The 18,473-nt window shown below is 46.8% G+C and overlaps 1 long non-coding RNA gene across 1 annotated transcript in view; it reads left to right on the top strand.

Annotated features, from left to right (window-relative positions):
- Positions 1–45: 45 nt before the first annotated feature.
- The window catches only part of LOC145518725 (uncharacterized), a 157,037-nt gene continuing 138,609 nt past the window's right edge, over positions 46–18,473 (top strand). The window contains exons 1-2 of the long non-coding RNA XR_014063223.1: positions 46–325; positions 1,021–1,156. This is a non-coding gene — a long non-coding RNA (uncharacterized LOC145518725). The remainder of the gene's footprint in view (positions 326–1,020; positions 1,157–18,473) is intronic.

The following is an 18,473-nucleotide window of genomic DNA, read 5'->3' as shown; positions in this document are numbered from 1 at the left end:
CGCCGCGTTCTGGACGCACTCCGGATGACGTCACCTCCGCCCTTTGCATTGTGGGGCCGGTGGTCTTCCGGCAGGCAGCTCCCGTCCTCTTATAGGCAGAGGTCTGGCTGACGGAAACTACATCTGCCGGCAGGCTCCGGGGTCGCGTCTCTAGTTTGCGGGACAGTATGGGACTTGTAGGCTTAGGCCCTAGTGATTGCTGCCGCGAGGGCTGGCCTTCCTCGCCCTCGCCGCGTTACTGCCCCCTTGCTCTAAATCTGCGCGTTCCCCGAGTACCTGATTGTAAGAATCGTTTGCTAGGCTGATTGAGTGCATAGATTAACAGGTTTGTCCCTTAGAGATTCTGATTCAGTATTTCTAGGTCGTGGCCTGGGAATCTGTGCTTTTAACATGTATTCCCACGCCCTTCTTGAGCAATAGATACGATCTGGAAAATGTGGGAAGCAGTGGACTCGTCACATTACTTTTATTCAAAAATTGTGGGTTTTATTTCCCCTTCTGCTTTTAATAGAAATACATACTTATTTTAGAAAATTGAAAAATAACAGAAAATTGTGCTGTAAAAAAGTTCCCTGATTCTGTGTGTGTGTGTGTGTGTGTGTGTGTGTGTGTCTGTGTGTGTGTGTGTGTCTGTGTGTGTCTGTGTGTGTCTGTGTGTGTGTATTTCCTTCCAGATAGTTTTGGGGTTTTTTTGGCTTGCTTGGTCAGTCCTGTCTGACTCTTTGCAACTCCCATGGACTGTGGCTTGCCAGACTTCTCTCTCCGTGGGATTTTCCCGGCGAGAATACTGGAGTGCGTTGCTATTTCCTTCTCCAGGGGATCTTCCCCACTCAGGGAACAGAACTCTCATTTGCTGTGTCCCCTGCTTTGGCAGGTGGATTCTTTACTACTGAGCCACCTGGGAAGCCTATAATAATAATAAATGAATGTTGAGTATTTGGAATATTACAGGCATGATACCAAGTACTTTATATACACTACTTCACAATCTAAACAGCAGTTATTATCGCTATTTTGCAGATCCAGAAATGAGGCACAGAGTTTGTTACCCTCATCACTTAGCTAAAGGTGGAAGAGGAGGGGTTGAACTCAGGTTTCCTGAATCTGAATCTTGGCCTCAGGTGTACTACATTTTGTGAGCTAACTGATGTCAAAGGTAAAGCTTTTTTTCTCAATTTTTTTGTAGCTGCAATTCACCAATGGAACTGCTACCGCTATCCTGTCTTCCTTTCAGCTTTTGCCTGTTACTGACTGAACTCCTGCCCATAACCTAGGCATTGTTATTTCCTCATCTTCCATAAGCAGTGGAGGGTATGTAAATAATAAATTCTTCAATATCCTTTGCTCCTAAGAAGAGAAATAATAGAGATCTCCCTCTTATGGATGCTCTCCACTCCAACATTTCCCATGTAAAAGCATTTAGCCCTTAAAATGAATATTGGGGTGTTACAGTTTATACTCATCCTTTAACTCAAGTTCAGTCTTCCTCAAAGGTTAAGTTAATAACCAACATTATCTCTTAATACTTCAGCCATCCTGGGGATTTCCTAATGACTATTTCTCCTAATTGTTCCACACGTATCACCCACTTTTAGCCCCAGGAGAGGCCTGGGTTCAGGCTGCCTGGGCCCCAAGTTCATTCTTCTCTAAACTCTCTGATCACTTTGACCAGCCTCTTCTCCATTTTGACAGGCACACCTTACTCTCTTTCCTCAGGGTAAACTTTTCTGACCTTCTGACCTAATTGGTCTTGTCTCACTTGTATAGACTCTCAGAGCCTCTTTCTTGTAACAATTATTGTAATTGAAAGTGAATAATTTATAGGTTAAAGTTTTAGAGCTAGTTTTAGAGCTTGCTGTTCATCGTCATGTTTCCAGCCCATAGCTCAATACCTAGCTCAAAGTATACGTGTAAATTTTGGTCTATTTTCTGTAATCATGGGATAAAGTCAGAGAGAGAGTCTGTGTTGGGGGTGGGTGGAGGAGGGTGTCATTTGTAGCCACCACTTTCAGAAAAAGCGGGGGATGATGGATTAATCCATCATGACTGAATGGGTAAGTGATCCCGGAGACTGACAGTAAATGGTTTAATCGTTTGTCAGTCTCATGAGGACCTTGTGTCATATCCTAGTTGCTAGAATTCTGAACTGTGAAAACAGGTTGAATCTTATAGCTGAGACCTTGTCTCTGGAATCGCTATAAATGGGTTATGTTGGAGTCAAAGGAATGAGGAGAAAGGAATCAAGACTTGTGCAGTTGCTAAGTTGTTGTATTTGACTCTCTGTAACCCCATGGACTGCAGCACACCAGACTTCCCCGTCCTTCACTATCTCCCGGAGTTTGCTCAAACTCATGTCCATTGAGTCCCTGATGCCATCCAACCATCTCATCCTCTGTCGCCCCCTTCTGCCGGCTTATTGCTCTTCCGGATTTGCAGTAAGTTTCCACTACACCCAAAATACCAAGACATGTAATACACAATAATTGTCACCAGGGGGCGCCATTGTTGTATTAATAATCCAGGATCTTTACAAATTTCTACGCAGATACTGTTTTAATTTTGGCCCAGATAGTGATCTCATTTTCAGATATCCTTTAGGAAAAAATAATCTTTGCCTCTCATTGTTAAAATATGTCTGTAGCACATTGCCTGAGCCCAGTGCATTGTACATATTGTACATTGGAATATATTATGTCAATGACTGCAAGGCTAAACTCGGATCTCCAAAAGAGAAAGGGCAGAAACTGGAAATGAGATCCATACTTTGCCAAGGGAAATATGAAAAAGCAGCCAAGCGTGAGGGCTTTCTGAACCAGATGACACTGGATTGGAATCCCGGCTCCATCGCTTTGGGGTGGTGTGACTGGGAAAGTTGCATCACGTCTCAGAGCCTTAGTTCCTCAGGGCTCTGGTGAGGATGAAGCTTTAATTTGACATTCTAGTTAGCATAATTCTTGGTCCTCAGATGTTGATAATATAATACAGTCACAAGTTTACATTTGGGTTGGGAAGTTATTTAATTAACCAGTGTCTCCTCTGCTAACTTCTAAATTGCATGAATGGAGAGTTTGTCTGTTTGTTTATCATTGTGTCCCCAGCATATAGAATAGTGCCTGGAACATATAGGCTCTTGGTAAATATGGATGGGTGAAAAAAAATAATGAATGAGTAAATGGGAAATTTGCTCTTCTAAGTATATAATGTCAGACATAAATTGAACAATTTACACAATTGCACTCATCTCACACGCTAGTAAAGTAATGCTCAAAATTCTCCAGGCAAGGCTTCAGCAATACGTGAACCATGAACTTCCAGATGTTCAAGCTGGTTTTAGAAAAGGCAGAGGAACCAGAGATCAAATTGCCAACATCTGCTGGATCATCGAAAAAGCAAGAGAGTTCCAGAAAAACATCTATTTCTGCTTTGTTGACTATGCCAAAGCCTTTGACTGTGTGGATCACAATAAACTGTGGAAAATTCTGAAAGAGATGGGAATACCAGACCACCTGACCTGCCTCTTGAAAAACCTGTATGCAAGTCAGGAAGCAACAGTTAGAACTGGACATGGAACAACAGACTGGTTCCAAATAGGAAAAGGAGTACGTCAAGGCTATATATTGTCACTGGCTTATTTAACTTATATGCAGAGTACATCATGAGAAATGCTGGGCTGGATGAAGCACAAGCTGGAATCAAGATTGCCGGGAGAAATTTCAATAACCTCAGATATGCAGATGACACCACCCTTATGGCAGAAAGTGAAGAAGAACTAAAGAGCCTCTTGATGAAAGTGAAAGAGGAGAGTGGAAAATTTGGTTTCAAGCTCAACATTCAGAAAACAAAAATCATGGCATCTGGTCCCATCACTTCATGGCAAATAGGTGGGGAAACAGTGAGACACTTTATTTTTGGGGGTTCCAAAATCACTGCAGATGGTGATTGCAGCCATGAAATTAAAAGACACTTACTCCTTGGAAGGAGAGTTATGACCGACCTAGACAGCATATTAAAACACAGAGACGTTACTTTGCCAACAAAGGTCCGTCTAGTCAAGGCTATGGTTTTTCCAGTAGTCATGTATGGATGTGAGAGTTGGACCATAAAGAAAGCTGAGAGCCGAAGAATTGATGCTTTTGAACTGTGGCATTGGAGAAGACTCTCGACAGTTGCTTGGACTGCAAGGAGATCCAACCAGTCCATCCTAAAGAAGATCAGTCCTGGGTGTTCTTTGAAAGGACTGATGCTGAAGCTGAAACTCCAATACTTTGGCCACCTGATGCGAAGAGCTGACTCATTTGAAAAGACCCTAATGTTGGGAAAGATTGAGGGCAGGAGGAGAAGGGGACGAGAGAGGATGAGATGGTTGGATGGCATCACCGACTCAATGGACTTGAGTTTGGGTAGGCTGTGGGAGTTGGTGTTGGACAGGGAGGCCTGGCGTACTGTGGTTCATGGGGTTGCAAAGAGTTGGACACGACTGAGCAACTGAACTGGAGTATATAATGTAATGTAATGTTAGTCACTTGGTCATGTCTGGCTCTTGGCGACCCATGGACTGTAGCCCTCTAGGCTCCTCTGTAGAATTCTCCAGGCAAGAATACTGGAGTGGGTTGCCATTCCCTTCTCCAGGAGATCTTCCCAACCCAGGAATTGAACCCTGGTCTCCTGCATTGTAGGAAGTTTCTTAGGCATCTTCTAAGTATCAGTTCAGTTCAGTCGCTCAGTTGTGTCTGATTTTTTGCAACCCCATGGACTGCAGCATGCCAGGCTTCTCTGTCCATCACCAACTCCCGGAGCTTGCTCAAACTCATGTCCATTGAGTCCGTGATGACATCCAACCATCTCATCCTCTGTCGTCCCCTTCTTCTCCTGCCCTCAATCTTTCCCAGCATCAGGATCTTTTGCAATGAGTCAGTTCTTCATATCAGGTGGCCAAAGTATTGGAGTTTCAGCTTCAGCATCAGTCCTTCCAATTAACACCCAGGACTGATCTCCTTTAGGATGGACTGGTTGGATCTCCTTGCAGTCCAAGCAACTCTCGAGAGTCTTCTCCAACACCACAGTTCAAAAACATCCATTCTTCAGCGCTCAGCTTTCTTCACAGTCCAACTCTCACATCCATACATGACCACTGGAAAAACCATAGCCTTGACTAGACGGACTTTTGTTGGCAAAGTAACGTCTCTGTGTTTTAATATGCTGTCTAGGTTGGTCATAACTCTCCTTCCAAGGAGTAAGTGTCTTTTAATTTCATGGCTATAATCACCATCGGCAGTGATTTTGGAGCTCCAAAAAATAAAGTGTCTCACTGTTTCCACTGTTTCCCCATCTATTTGCCATGAAGTGATGGGACCAGATGCCATGATCTTTGTTTTCTGAATGTTGAGCTTTAAGCCAACTTTTTCGCTGTCCTCTTTCACTTTTATCAAGAGGCTCTTCAATTCCTCTTCGCTTTCTGCCATAAGGGTGGTGTCATCTGCATATCTGAGGTTGTTGATATTTCTCTTGGCAATCTTGATTCCAGCTTGTGCTTCATCCATTCTGGCATTTTTCATAATGTACTCTGCATATAAGTTAAATAAGCAGGGTGACCATATACAGGCTTGATGTACTCCTTTCCCAGCTTGGAACCAGTCTGTTGTTCCATGTTTAGTTCTAACTGTTGATTCTTGACCTGCATACAGGTTTTTCAAGAGGCAAGTCAGGTGGTCTGGTATTCCCATCTCTTTACGAATTTTCCACAGTTTGTCCTGATCGACACCGTCAAAGGCTTTGGCGTAGTCACTAAAGCAGAAGTAGATGTTTTTCTGGAACTCTCTTGATTTTTCGATGATCTAGCAGTTGTTGGTAATTTGATGTCTGGCTCCTCTGCCTTTTCCAAATCCAGCTTGAAAATCTGGAAGTTCACAGTTGATGTCCTGTTGAAGCCTGGCTTGGAGAATTTTGAACATTACCTTGCTAGTGTGTGAGATAAGTACAATTGTATGGTAGTTTGAACATTCTTTGGCATTGCCCTTCTTTGGGATTGGAATGAAAATTGACCTTTTCCAGTCCTGTGGCCACTGCTGAGTTTTCCAAATTTGCTGGCATTTTGAGTGCAGCACTTTCACAACATCATCTTTTAGGATTTGAAATAGCTCAACTGGAATTCCATCACCTCCACCAGCTTTGTTCATAGTGATGCTTCCTAAGGTCCACTTGACTTTGGATTCCAGGATGTCTGGCTCTAGGTGAGTGATTTCACCATTGTGGTTATCTGGGTCATGAAGATCTTTTTTGCATAGTTCTTCTGTGTATTCTTGCTACCTCTTCTTAATATCTTCTGCTTCTGTTAGGTCCATACCATTTCTGTCCTTTATTGTGCCCGTCTTTGCATGAAATGTTCCCTTGATATCTCTAATTTTCTTGAAGAGATCTCTAGTCTTTCCCATTTTATTGTTTTCCTTTATTTCTTTATATTGATCACTGAGGAAAGCTTTCTTATCTCTCCTTGCTATTCTTTGGAACTCTGCATTCAGTTGGGTATCTTTCCTTTTCTCCTTTGCCTTTAGCTTCTGTTCTTCTCTCAGCTATCTGTAAGGCCTCCTCAGACAACCATTTTGCCTTTTTGTGTTTCTTTTCTTGGGTATGGTCTTGATCCCTGCCTCCTGTTTGATGTCGTGAACCTCCGTCCATAGTTCTTCAGGCACTCTGTCTATCAGATCTAATTCCTTCAATCTATTTGTTCCATTTGTTCCATTGTTCCATCACTTCCACTGTATAATCGTAAGGAATTTGATTTAGGTCATACATGAATGGTCTAGTGGTTTTCCCTACTTTCTTCAGTTTAAGTCTGAATTTTTCAGTCAGGAGTTCATGATCTGAACCACAGTCAGCTCCCGGTCTTGTTTTTGCTATCTGTATAGAGCTTCTCCATCTTTGGCTACAAAGGTTATAATCAGTCTGATTTTTGTATTGACCAACTGGTGATGTCCATGTGTAGAGTCTTCTCTTGTGTTGTTGGAAGAGGGTGTTTGCTATGACCAGTGTGTTCTCTTGGCAAAACTCTTCCAAGTATAGGAACAGGCTATTCAAGATTTTTGATACTGCCCTCCACCAAATGGCAGAATATCATCAATATATTGGCTGTGTTTTCAGAGGGGTCAGGTGCAATCCAGTGAGCTGTCCGTAATGTATGACTGAACTGGACCAGGAGCCTGGAGCTGAGAGCAGGCCCCAAGGCTAGAGGAAAATCTGTGGGTTGCCTTGGTATCCTTCCAGTCTTGCAGGAGCATTCCAGAGTCCGGGGCTGCATTTAGACATCACGCCCACTTGGGTGAGACAGGTTGTTGGTCCTCATTCATGTTCATGGTGTGGCCCTTTTTCTCCTTGCTTCCATATCTTCATCCAAAGAGCCTTACTAAGTCTTAGGCCATATAGATGTTCATTTTTTAATTGACAGTATACGGTGTTTCTCGAAATTTCCTATCTGTAGTATATTGGCTACATCTGCACCAAGGGATCTCAGTTGCTTTTTGTTTATTTCTTTGTGATGGTTTCCAGCATCTCTAATGACCGACTGGATCCAAACACATACTCAGAAAACAAGACTTTGATAAGCAGGTGTCCTCAGCACCAATCAATACTATCACTGCCTCTCCCACCAAATATGTATCTTAGATAACATTTCAGGCTTCAGTGTTTTTAGCACATTGTCATTTCAAATTATTATCACTAAAGGATGCTTAGTGAAAGAGGCAATCTGATATAATGTAAGAAAAGAATGGGAAGTTTCAAATCTGGGTTGAGTTTGGATTGGGAACCTCTCTTATCATGTGTGTGACCTTGAACAATCCATCAACCAGTCTGAGCCTCAATTTGCTCATCTGTAAAATGAGCATATTAATGCTTACCATTTGTTGTTGTGAAACAGATACTATGTATGCAGAACCTGACACATAGTTGGCACTAAATAGCTAACAGCTAATAATATGGTCTTGATACAACATCCTAGTGTACTCAATTGTAGTCTGTTATTGGGCAGAAATCTTGATTAATATGTATTTATTTTATTATTATTTTTTAAAGTATTTATTTTTATTTGGCCACTCCAAGTCCTCACTGTAGCATACAGGATCTTTTAGTCTCAATATGTGGAATCTAGTTCCCTGGTCAGAGGTTGAACCTTGGCCCCATGGTTAGGAGGGTGGAGTCTTAGCAACTTGACTACCGGGGAAGTCCCAATATGTATTTAGAATTATACTTATTACTTGCTGGTTTTAATCTTTTGATTACATAGAGAACCGCTTAACCAGTCCCTAAATTGGTGGGCTCAGTGAAGCCAGGTTCATAGTTGGGCCATCCATGCTATTGCTGCTGGGATCTGGATCCATTCTGTCTGTTTTCACACATAGAATGCTATCTATCATTCTTCAGTGACTCCCCTATTGAATCATATGCTTCTAGTGTTCACTCCCTTTCTTATCACCAAAACCCAGTTTTATCTGGGGCTTCAGTGTGCCCTGTTAAAGTGTCTGCCCTAGATTCCTTGGGTTGCTAAGGGTGACCGTAGGTGTTCTGACCAAGGAAATAGAAGCTCCGGGTGTCTGGGAAAGCTTTGCTTGCTGATAGAGGCACTGCCCTGTCCTGCTGTGGTATGGAGGTGCAGCAGTCCTGAAGCAACACCCTGAGGGTTAGCTGGGGGACACGTAACTGGTTCTGGCTAGTGAGCTGTGAGCAGAAGGGATTCGGGTCACTTCTGGGCTGGGACATATAAGTACTAACATGAGACCCTCCAAGCAGTCTCCTTTCACCTGCCATGATAACCAGCACAATTTGAGATAGTGGCTAATCTATCATCCCGGGCGCAAATGACAGGTCATGGAGTAGGGGCTCCAGTTGGCCCCTAACGGACCAGCAGGATTGAGAAATAAACCTTGGTTGTTTTAAGCCACTGGGATTGTGGAGTTGTTTGTTACTGCAGTATAATCTAGCCCATCCTGACTGTTACATACCTGACCACATTGCTCCACTAAATCCATCATTGTGGAATGACTGAACATAGAAACTAACAAACAAATGATTGACTAAAAGCGTGAATGAATCAGCTTCCTTCTCCTGGGCCCCATCCCTTCAGATCATGTCTAGGAATGACTATAAATCCACCTACTTCACTATGTATACCTTTGTAGATGTCTTCGGTCAGTCTTTCTTCAACTTTGGTGTTCATCAAAATTCCCTGAGGATCTCATTAAAAATATAGATGCCCAGCCATCCCTCAAATCTACAGAATCATTCCCTAGAGGTGGGTCATGGCCATGTGCATTTATAACAAGTTTCCTAAGAGATTCTGATAATGGGTCCAGGTCAGGAACGTTTGCCTCTTTGGGTAGAAAATTCTGACCCCCATCAACAAGCCGAAAAGGGTGATTATCTTTTGGCATGTTGGTTTTTTATCTTCTCTTTGTCATCTCCACCTCAACCTCTGCTCCCAACTCTCATCCTTGTTCCCAGCTGGCCACTTATACCTTAGTGATTACCTTTGGTTGATGGTGCCCTTGAAAATATCCTTACATCTCCCCTCTGGCCCTTGCATCTCTTGTCTGTAAAGAGAAGGACATTATACCTTGAGGGAGGTCATCAATAATGGTTCCTGAGAATGGAAGTGGGTACAAAGGGTAGAGAGGGGTGCAGGTAACTGCTCAAGGCAGCCGTGGGGGCATCCCACAGAAGCTGGCATTCAAACAGGGTCCTCATGAGTGTGGTGGGTGTTGCCCTTCTTTATGGAAGTGCCTTTGAACATGTTCGTTCATTTGGGCCATCCCCACCTGTGAGTTTCTGTAGGATGGGGAGACCTCTTCTACCTGGCAGCCCAGAGACTTGATTTCCTCGCTTCCTAAACATGGTTTTCACTCCAGCCATTAGAGGCCACTGTGGCACTTGGTGCAGCAGGTGGCAGGTGAAGAAAGCGTGTTCCATGCCAGGAGGTGGTGTCCTGCCTTCAGAGGGGCCTTGGGGGGGGGTGTCCCACAGGATGTCCAGTGTCTGAGGCACCTGATGCTGTTCTGACCCAGCACTGGGGTGGTAGCGTCTCCGTGGAATGTCCAGCACTGTGATTTTAGGGGTGACTCCTGTCCATGTCATCTCTAGGCTTGGATCTCTGGCCCTCCCAGGGATTCCAGGGGCCACTCGTATTCCTTTATTTGGGGGGGGGGCTGTGCTGACTCTTCATTGTGCAGGATTCTCTCTAGTTGTGGCTAGCAGGGGTTACTCTTTTCTTGTGGTGAGTGGGCTTCTCACTGCAGTGGCTTCTCTTGTTGCTGAGCACAGGCTCCAGGGCACACAGGCTTCAGTAGTTGCAGATCCTGGGCTCCAGAGCACAGACTCCATAGTTGTGGCACACAGACTCAGTTGCCCTGTGGCATGTGGGATCTGTCCGGATCAGGAATTGAAACCCCTTGTCTCCTGCATTGGCAGGCAGAGTCTTTACCACTGAGCCATCAAGGAAGCCCCGCCCCATATTCTTTACTGCATAACTTTACTGATTAAACCAGCCAGAGTTCATTTCTGTTGCAACTAAAGGACCTTTCCTGGATAAGTACAGAGAGGAGAGAGGATCAGAGCCCCAGGCAGAGGGTTCCAGCTTGAGCAGAGGCCCAGGATCTTGAAGAGCATTGGATATATTCTGAAGAGGGATGCCAGTCCCGTGGGGTTGCAGAGCACGTATTTGGGGTGGAGTGGGGACCAGCAGGAGATGAGGTTGATGAAATAAGCTGGGACCTCAAATGCTACCATTTCAGGAGTTAAATTTGACCTTGGAGTGGAAACAGTGGGCTTTAAATAGGACAGAAGCAGTAACAGATGCAAAATTGACAAAGATTTCTCTGGGGCAACATGGGGTGTGATTGGACCTGGTGAAACTGGGGGCAGGGAGACGGATGAGGAAGCGGCAAGAAGTATCTCACGTGGTGGACGCTGGCTAGGGCGTCCCTGCCCCTTGAGATCTGGCTAAGACTGCTCATTCCTTCCTCGTCACCGACCACCCCGCCCTCCACCCACCACTGCTGTCCTAGGCCCTGCAGAAGGCCAAGCCTGACCCCACGACACAATTTCTGCAACCTCTCCATGGTCACCTCTGCATCAGAACTCCAGCTTCTACTGTGTTCATTTTAGTTTATGGATTTTCTTATGAAATGCAGCACCCTGAATCCTTGGCATGGATTGAAGTTCTGAGAGTATCAGAGGAGAGACTGACATTTCAGCAACATTGAAAACAAACTGCAAATTGTACTTTCGACCTCCTTGTTCTTAGAGGACTTTATATGTCCCGAGGGATTCATGGTCAGTTGTTTCTCCCCATGGCTGCACCAGCCTCTGTCCCAACTCATTACGTCCTCTCTCCTCTTACTCACTCCATCGCATCTTCACTCCCAGCCTTGTGGTTTGCCTGTGAGATGCCGGATACTCCTGACAGGTTGCCCCACAGAGGATGCCTCTCAAGCCCTCTCTTCCAAACCCGGTTCCAGGCCCATGAAAGAGGCCATCTGAACATGAAGTCACGCTTTTAACAAGCCCCATACTCCTTCAAAGATGGGAGTGGTTAAGAGTTACTTTTCTGCCTCTACAATAGCTTTGGGCAGTTGAATTTTGCTTTTGGCAATAGTAATTATAAACCACAAAATAACAGAAACTCATCTGTCTCATGGGATAGTCTGGAGGAAGACTGACAGGGCAGCTCCATGGCCTTTAGTCTCCCAGGCACCTCTGCCCTCTTGAAAGCTCTGACCCAGGAGGGCTGCTTAAGTCTCCAGGCCCTAGAGCGCTGTGGAGCAGGTTGGGAAGTGTAGTTGGACCTTTCTGGTACAACCTCTGGTTAAAAATTGGTGTAGATATTCTTAAGGAAGAAGTGGCGAGTGTGTATCGGGAGGAACTAGTGGTTTGTGCTGTATCAAGGAAACCCACTCGTCTCAGAAGTTACACCTGTACTTTTTCCAGGACTGGATCTTGAAAGAAGCTTAAATGTTTAGTCTGTGGGTCACGGGGCACAGTGGTCCCAATAGTTGTTCTCACTCCTTTAGAAGTGTCGACTTTACAGCTTCATGAAGCGCTGGGGTGCAGGGCCCCTCAGAAGCGCAGCAGACCCTGCTCATACTGCCCCACTTCCCTGTGTTTCCTTAGGGCTCAGTCTGGCCAGTCCCCTCTCTGCAGCTGAAACAGAGTGTGGGCCCAAGTGGCCCGTGAATACACCAGAAATCTCAGCTCTTGTTGCTCATAACGGGTTTATTTCCAGAGGGATCCTGGGGCTACTGAGAAGTGCTTATCTTTCTGGGGAGACAGTGCAGCAGCTGAAGAGCCTGTGGGTGAGACGGGGTCAGCTCCTGGCACCAGTTACTCCTAGCCCGTCCAGGACTTCATCAGTGGGCTGTGCGCTGAGCATTTGCTGCTGCCACGTGCTACTAATATTTGAGTGGACTACTTCCTGGGATCACACTTCACAGTGGGGGTTTCCTCCATTTTTAGGGGTGTTAGAGAAAATGTACAGGTCCCAGTGGCTCAACCCAAAATGAAACCCAGGTCCCCTGCCTCCATTCCAGTGCCTTTTTCTTCTCTTCCCTCCCGAGGAAGGCTCTGACGGGCAGGTTCCATTTAGTGGGCTGTGGACATCACCAGGTATTCTCAGCTCTCTGACTTCTAGGCCCAAGGCAGTATTGTACCTGCTGGCCCCAACGCAGGGCCATGTGACTAGTTCAGCCAATGAGCCAGGAGTAGAGTGATGTCACTCCTGAACTAAACTCTAATAGCTGCTCCAGATCTCTCTCTCTGCAATGATGGTGGATGCTCCATTAGCCTGGGCTCTGGGTGACCTAGAGCAGAGCCCTTAGCTGACCCTTGAAGGAGCAATAGAGTGATCAAATAATAAGTCTTTGCTGTTTTAAAGTCATTCAGATTTAGGGTGTTTTTTTTTGCTATCACAGCATTACCTGGCCTGACGTGAGAAACAGTGCACACTTACCATCTGCTTGGTTACTTGCATTTCAATACCCTTCCTATTTTGGGGGTAACCTCCACCCTCTGAGACTTGTTGGGCAGCAGAGCCTTCCTATAGAAGGTGGAAGTGCCCAGTACATGCTTTCTCAGCTCCCCTTGCAGCTTAGGTGCAGGCACATGGCCAAGGTTAGCAGAGACAGTGCTACAGCGGTGGCTCCAAGGACTCTGTGTTTGTAGCAGCTGCAGTGGTAACATTGCTGGGCTGGTTCCGTTGCAAGAGTTTGAGCTGTGATTCTGGCTGTGTGACCTCCCTTTATTCCTGCCTACCTTCTAAGCCTAGTTCTCCAGCCTTCCTGTCTCATCTGTGAGCTGCTCAGCATCCTTTTAATAAATTTGCTTTCAGTTTAAATCACCCATACTTCATTTACGTTGCTTGCGACTAAGAGCCTTGGATGGATACAACCAAATAGAGGGTAGCGTGGGGTGGCACAGGAGCTGGAAGGAAGGATCTGGCAAAATGTGCCTGACTTCTCTCCCTTGCAGAAATTGCTTCTCTGGGAGCAACTTTTGTCTGTCTTAGGCCAGAGCAAGCCTTTTGGGCATGTGAACATCACTTTTCTTATCTATAAAATGGGGCCAATGATAGGACCTCAATTATAGGGTAGTTGTGAGGCGTGTATTTGAAAGAGAATATATTTGAGAAAGTTCTGGGAACCATAGAACAAAACCCCAGTGCAGGTTCACCGTGTTATTCTTCTGTGTTAACTTGCCCAAATATACCCAGCTGGGGAGTCTTGGATGGCACAACAGGAAACCCATTCTTCCTGATGCCACTGTTCTGTCACTCACATGTCGGGAGGTCACAGACCAGTCCTTACAATTCAGACCCATCTGAGATTCCGCTCAGGAGACCAGAGACCTCAGACTGGAGGTGATGAAAAGATTCCTGGTGGGCTTGGTAAAGGCAGAGAAGCACAGAGGTGGGAAACGATATCAGGCATTGTTTTATTCAATCCTCTCCATTTTGAGAGTCCACAGAGAGAGGGAGAGCCTCCAGCCCATAGCCTCTCAGCAGCTCTGTGGCTGAGCTTGGGGTTGGGATGCAGATCTTTTCATTTTGACAGTGTGCCTTCGTCTGGAGATATACATGTGCTATCATCCGAGAATGCAAAGAGAACTCGGAAATACAACAACTCTTCCTCAAATTAACAATCCCCACTTCCTAGCAACCTATGACCGACTGGTCCTTATTCCCCATAGAGAAGGATCTCCGGAGCACTGTGTCTGTTTTTTCTTTCTTAGCCCTCTAAACACTTTATTGAGGAAGGCTGAAAACTGCTGAATCGATTTTTTTTTTTTTAAATCAGCACGGAATCTGAATCAAAGAAATTTGGAAGAAGAGAACTTTCTCATCCAAGTGGCTGCCAACACCCCCACCCCAGCTGAAGTGCTCCCTTGTTCTCGCCTGCTCTGCCCCAGATTCATGGGCCGCGCTCAGAATCGTTGGCAGTTTTCTCTGCACTGTCCTGACAACCTCCGGCCATGAAATTAAAAAGCTAGTTACCGAATCTCGCTCCTACCGGCTTTGTCCTTGCCAGGGATTCAACAGAGAAATCTGGAAGAGGGAGCCTCCCTGCGCCTGCAGCAGGCTGAAATGCCACCAGAATGACAATGGGCCTGGGTGTGGGAGGAGGGGAGAATGTGCAGCGTGCCAGGAATGAATGAATGAATGAAAGGGAGTGAGAGAGAGAAAGAGAGAGCGAACTTTGGGCTTCAAATTAAAAAATTCCAGAGTCTCAACAGAGGTGCTGGTGTCTGTACTCCAAGACCTGCTCCTGAATGCTGAGCTGGGCACTTTTCCCCAGGCGGGTGCCCTCTGGCCCTGTGCCAAGGTCCAGAGCTTGGGGCTGAAGAGGGGGGAAGTAGGACTTTTGGGGGAGGAGATAACTCCAAACTGGGGCAAGCCCTGGGAGGCCAGCCTACCCAGTCAGCTTGCTGTCTGGCCAAACTCCCCCTCCCATACCCCTACCACCTCAAGGGTCTCCTCTGAATTTAGACATTAGTACTCCCTCCACATACCCTCCCCACCCCGCTAGAGGAATTTTAAGAAATCCACCAAAACCAGAGGAACTTTGATTACCCTTAATTAAGGAAAAGCTTTCCAGAAGACCACGTGATGGGTGACTCACTGTGACATGGGTGTCCCTGAGCTGCAGGAGCGTGGGGTGCAGCCCCGTGGCTCTATGTCCTCTGTCCTTGGCCCTGGGACTCACACAGAGCAAGGTCCTGGTGGATGGTTGTAAGGACGGCTTCATTGAGAGAGCTCTTTTTCCTGCCTCATCCCCTCCCTAGACTTGGGGACTGGCGTGGGGGTGTGTGGGGAAGCAGGAGAGAGAGGTGTCTGAGCATCGGGCCTCCGGGGCCAGGCTGAGTGGGATCTCTGACTTGATAGCCAAGAGACCTCGGACCAGTTGCTTAACATCCCCAAATGTGTCTCCTTATCCCTGATGTGGGAATCACCATGGTGACCACACGCGGAGAGGCTGTGAATTAAACAAAGACCTCCATGTCTGCTTGCCAGGTAGTCAATGCTCAATAAAAAGAAAAACTTAGCCAGGCATAAACCCAGAGCCCATCCTGACACAGGGAGACTCTTCTTAAGAGCTTCCACCTCATCATCCACAGATCTTGGCATTGGTCTTGTTACTGGGCTGGCCTGGCATTGAAGGGACCTTGGGAAGCTGGGCTGGTCCTTTGTGTTTTAACTGAGCGTGTGCATTCTCTCAGTCAGTCTCTCTGTTGTTCAGTCGCTCACTTGTGTCCGACTCTTTGCGACTCCGTTGACTGTAGCACGCCAGGCTTCCCTGTCCTTCACTATCTCCCTGAGTTTGCTCAAACTCATGTCCACTGAGTCGGTGATGCCTTCCAACCATCTCGTCCTCTGTCATCCCCTTCTGCCTTCAATCTTTCCCAGCATCTCATTTGTTCACAGAGACTGTTTCCCAGTCTCTCATCTGTTCACACAAGTATTTATCGAGTGCCTTCCACGTGCCGCCTTGTGCTGGGGTTTGAGCTAAAAGAGCAAGTGAAAGGTGGCCTGATGTCAGTTCTTGAAGCTCTCAAGCCAGTAACAAACAAAGTCAAGATCAGAATCATTTGGGGTCCAGATCAGTAGGTGATCAGGGAAGGCTTCTCTTGGGAGCAACGTTTGAGCCTAGATCTAAATAGCAAGAAGGAGTGGCCATGCTCAGACCTGAGGGAAGAGCAACCCGGGAAGCAAGCAGTAGTTTGGAGGCTTGGAGGTGGGGACAGGACTGGTTAGGGGGCGCTTGTGGCTGAGGTTGATGGAGGTGGGGACAGGACTGGTTAGGGGGCGCTTGTGGCTGAGGCTGATGGAGGTGAGACAGGACTGGTTAGGGGGCTCTTGTGGCTGAGGCTGATGGTGATGGGGCAGGACTAGTTAGTGGGTGCTTGTGGCTGAGGTTGATGGAGGTGGGACAGGACTGGTTAGGGGGAGCTTGTGGCTGAGGCTGATGGAGGTGGGGACAGGACTGGTTAGAGGGCGCTTGTGGCTGAGGCTGATGGAGGGGGGGACAGGACTAGTTAGTGGGTGCTTGTGGCTGAGGCTGATGGAGGGGGGCCAGGACTGGTTAGGGGCGCTTGTGGCTGAGGTTGATGGAGCACCAGGAGCGCTGTGGGGAGGAGCAGATGGGTTCTGGGAAGCCGCGAGAGAGCTCATTTCATAGGAAGGCAGCCTGGAGGACTGGGGCTGGGCCCAGAGTCCAGCATGTGGTTGGAGCGGGGTGCTTCTGCCAGTGTCTCCGGCCCTGTCTTTGCCCTGCACCTGCTATAAGGGCATTAAAGGACAGATTGTTGAGAATCGAGGTATAGTCCCATCATTATTATGCATGGCCTACTGTCTCAAAGGCCATCTCCCCAAACTTGGGGTCACATCTGGGTCCGGTTGGGGGGAGTGGGTGTGCCTTCCTGCCTGTCACCAGCCTCTCCTGCTGTTCTCTGTGTGTGGCACACACGCTGCTGCTGACTCTCAGGGGTGCAGGCAGTCCTGCTGGAATTAGAGATGCCCTTCCCCTGCTGGGTCCTGACTGAGGCAGTTGTCAAGTAAGCTCCAGGGTGGGCCTGTTGTCCAGGCCTGCAGCCTGAGATCACCCCCATGATCAAAGTCTCCCTTGGTCCCAGCTGCGCAAACAGAGAACCTACAGCTACCCTGAATGTTGGATCTGGGGTCCCAGCACTGTGTGGGCATCACCTGCCGATTCACAAAGGGCTGGCTGCTGGGGTCAGACAGCCAAAGACCCTCTGGTGATCTGGAGCCTGAGGCTCTTCTTGTTGAAAGGAGCTAAGAGACATGTAACCCAGCCCCATTCATCCAATACATGTTTGTTAAGTACCTACCATTTACCACACATTATATTAGTGCCAGGTTATATACTATACACAGGGAACTATGCTCTTCACCAAGAGCAGACAAATGATTCTGGTCCTTATGGCTGCCAGTATTTTTAAGCAGGTGAAGACACACAAAATAAGGAAACCTACAAATACATAATTCGGAACATAATATATGTGAGAGAAAAAACACGAGAGCAAGACATACAGCATGTGTTACAGGCCCAGTTTGGTCAAAATGGCCCAGGTGTGAAGGCTCAGGTAAGGTCGCAGTCCCATATAAATACCCAGAATGCCTGTGTCATCGCTGAGGCTCGTTACTAATAATACTGCCAAAAAGAATAAATATGAAAACCATGCAGAGAAAATCTGAAATGCGGCCAATATTGAGATTAGTTGCAAATCCTGATGTTAATGAAAGTGGTGAAATCTGACAGTCGTTGACTGTGTTTGTAAACTCAGAGATAGGAACAGGTGACATGTTTGTGGAGCATCTCCCGTGTTAGGCTATGTGGTGGGGGGGCGGGGGTCCCCAGGGTGTTAAATGTTAGCCAGAAGTAAAGTATTCCTGCCTGCGCCCCGCTTGGAGCACCTCTCAGGGTCTGCCTGCACTGGGTCACGTGAGGCATGGCAGGGCTGCAAATTCCCAGCTGTCTGTTTTGATTTGCTTCAAGATTTGACCTTGACGCCAGATTTCTGTCGAGATTCACTTACAGAGTCCCAGATGTAGTTCATTCTATGGCAGGTTAGGTTTCCACAGTTGATGAAGTTAGTTATATCTACACCTCGGTGAAGCAGGCACAGAAGGGGAGGTTTGAATGGCAAAAAAATCTCATTTTAGATTGGGAAAAATAGAATTCATGTTTGGGAAAAGAGTGCTATTTCTGTCTCCAGTCTGATTTTATGCCCATTTCAGTTTAAAGCTGTGTCCCACTCTAGATCAAAACCTTCCTCTCCCCCTCCTCCCACGCATCTTCTCCCCCTTCTCCCACTTATCTCCTCCCCTTCCTCCCACACATCTCCTCCCCCCTCCTCCCACTCATCTCCTCCCCCTCCTCCCACTCATCTCCTCCCCTCCTCCCACTCATCTCCTCCCC

Source organism: Giraffa tippelskirchi, chromosome 8, assembly GCF_054371585.1.
Source record: "Giraffa tippelskirchi isolate mGirTip1 chromosome 8, T2T-mGirTip1v1.2.pri, whole genome shotgun sequence".
Classification (NCBI taxonomy): Eukaryota; Metazoa; Chordata; class Mammalia; order Artiodactyla; family Giraffidae; genus Giraffa; species Giraffa tippelskirchi.
The sequence above is the reverse complement of the archived record's forward strand: the minus strand, read 5'-3'. Positions and strand labels throughout refer to the sequence as shown.